A 3,292-nucleotide genomic window follows, 5' to 3' on the forward strand; every position below is an offset into this window, starting at 1 on the left:
AATAGTGACCAGTGAGCTGCCAAATCACATAGACCCGGTATAATTATTGGACGGAAGAAGCAAACCATCACTCTATCTCTCTCATGCAGTACAATATTCTTTTGGAATATAATGTTTTGTTTCGTTGGATCGCGCCATCGAGCAAAACCAACATTTAAATCACGTCGGTTGCGTTCGTGTCTCACCCTCCTCCACCCCACATGGTTGCTCGACATGCCACTCACTGCAAAACGAGTATACGATAACTTTCCCGCCTACTTGTTGATGGATCGCGCCATGGAGTACTAGCAGTACTGGAAGAGATTGACAAGGAGGGGGAGGACAGCTAGCTGTAGCACAGACTCCCAAGAACTTTTTTACATGCATGTTGTGGCCGGCCATGGCGATGTTTGAACGCGGAGCAGTCGCGTGCACCGGGAAGCAGTGCGGGCAACGCTCTCTCGACCGACGTGCCACTTCATTGTCGACGCCAGTGAGAGGTCGTGTCCGCTCTGGCAAGGCATGAATGTAGCACTGACCATTTCAGGCGAGAAGCGCGCGTGGGTGATGAAGAGGGTTCGGGTTGGCCAGGGCGGTCAGGAGCGGGCGTGGCAGCGGTCCGGATGCCCGCAGACAAGAGATGTTGTACGTAAATATTGTTGCGTAATTAATAATGTAAATAATGTGCCAGTTGGACAAATATGATATGATTGAAGATGGAGATGGAGATGGAATTTTATGTAAACACGGATATGCATGTCTATGTCTATGTGTGTGTGCGCGACGACTCTCGCGACTACTCGTACAGATCATCGATGTCTCGTTCTCCCCACACACACAAACTTAGTACCACCTCATTTTGTTCCTAGGATAGGAATATCATAAGAGTGGGAAACAATATGAAGTGAGATAAATGGAGTACGACGTACAAGAAGAAATGTACATGCACTCACTCTGCCTCTGAGATACCCGCGAGTACACGATGGAGCGCGTTTGTACACGAAGAGGCAGCTTACGTACATAATAATTTGACCCTTTAATTTGTTCACTTAACAATGGAGGGCCGGGGACCACACGTGAGTGATACAAACCACAACCTAGAAGTGGGGGCGTGTTATTGATCGAGTTTCCTTCTTGGTACGTTAAAAAAAGATTTGTCCGCTAGTTTTCGTTTCTTTTTTCCGAGAACGCGCATATTCTATTTAAAACCACTGCTATGGAGAGATTTTCTTTACTCCATTGTATATATAGCCTCTTGTTTTCTAGGGTTTCTCGCGTCTCGCTCTCTCACCCTCTCCATATCTAAACAAGATGACAATGTCCACTCTATCTCTCTCCTCACCGGTGGTCACAGATCTGGCCGGATCCCGTTCCCTGCAGGAGGTGAGGAGGTCCAGCGTTGACGTTGTCACCGTCGGCGATGGAGGAAGCCGATGCACACAGTCCTCTCTAAGTCGGCGCCAGCGCGGACGAAGGTCCTCCACGCCCTTGTTCGCTGCCGTCGCGTGGGCAGATCCCACTCGCCCGCCTAATCCACCTTTCGCCCACCTGAGGTATAACTTCTTTTGGATTTCATGCTTCATTGTACTCTGCATGTGGGTTTTCTTCTTTACCACTACTCCCCAGCTCCCCATGTACAGTAGCTAGGGTTCGTCGGTTGGTCCAACATCACCTATTTTTTACTATTATAGAGGAAAGGACACTCCAAAAGTTGTCCCAGTTTATCATTTATGCATCGATGGAGGTATACATGTTTTTTTTGACAAAAAGTACATGGTGTTTGTGCGGTCATTGTCCATATCCTCGTATTGCTGCTACTAATCTAAAACTATCACTGGTAAAATGAAGCAATGCCCATGTAGAGGCATCGATAAATGCTTCTGTCCTGCTTTAGTTTTTTCGGGTATCCTGCTTTAGTTCCCAACAACATAATCATGATGCTTCTATTTTTTGATGTACGTTTCATTCATTCTTATTGACAATTAAGATGCGCTATTAATCTTGTTCCACTGCTAAAACAAAGTAACAACACTACTTAAATATCATTTTTTATATTTTTGCAAACAGGGATGCGTATCTCCATACTCGGGCATGTCTTCCTCAATTTTTAGTGGAACTATACAAAATTGGATGGCCACTGTTGGTCAGCCTCACTGTCCTCTGCCAAGTGGTTCTTCCTTTCTCGAGCTTAATTAACAAGAAGAAACAAACCACAGTTAGGATTATCAAACTTCATTGGTGCCTGACCCAAACTTGATGCCAAAATCGATGATGCATCACCACGATTACCTATCGATGCTAATGGTTGCGTCTCATGGTTGCATTGGCTGGTGAAGCTGATCGATGTTCAATGAAGAATGGGCTGTCTTCCACCAGTGCTCTTTGCTTGTTACCACAAAGACGATATCCTTCGTCAGTTCATCTCGGAGCAGTCATTTACATTGGTGCAATTTTATCACAGGATATGAACCAAATGTTTCCTCGAGGAAGCATCAATGTTGGTACTAAGAGCAAAAGTTATGTATTGATTTCTAAGCCTTCTCATAACTTTTTCTTCAGGTACTCTGTAATTTTATTTGACTGGCTTTTAACTAAATATGTGGTCAGACTTTGATTAAAATATGGTGTGGACTAAAAACCTGGATGGAGGTAGTACACCTCCATTTTTATTTACTCTGCATACAGATTTGATTGAAGTCAAACTTTAACACAACAAACCATAATTATTGAGAGAGGGCAAACTGTACATACAAAAAATTGAAATTAAATTTCTTTACTTGTACACACTCTCACTCCTTTCCGATAATTTGGTGCGTGTGTGGTTGTTCACTTAACGGAGGGTAGTGTACTGCATGTGAACGACAGGAAGTGCGACCAGGACGTGTGGATCATTACTTGATCATAGTTTTCTTCACTGGTACGTTAAATAAAGAGTTTCGTTTCGTACACAATTTAAAACAATTGCTATGGTGAGAAAAAGAAAACCACTACACTATATTAGTACTACTACCTCCGTCCTGGTTTATTGGTCACCATTGTATTTGTGTCAAATTTTGACTATAGATTGAACTAACAAAATGTTCATGCATGTTACCAAAAATTATATCATTGAAAACTATGTTCAAATACGAATCCAATGATATAATTTTTGTTGACATGCATTAACATTTTGTTAGCTAAATATTTGGTCAAAATTTGGCACAAACTACAAAGGTGACCTACAAACCAGGACAGAGGTAGTACTATATAAGCTGGAGCCTCAGCGCTTGTTCGCTAGGGTTTGCACTCTACACACTCCCGTTGCACTATATAT

Source organism: Triticum dicoccoides, chromosome 1A, assembly GCF_002162155.2.
Source record: "Triticum dicoccoides isolate Atlit2015 ecotype Zavitan chromosome 1A, WEW_v2.0, whole genome shotgun sequence".
Taxonomy (NCBI): Eukaryota; Viridiplantae; Streptophyta; class Magnoliopsida; order Poales; family Poaceae; genus Triticum; species Triticum dicoccoides.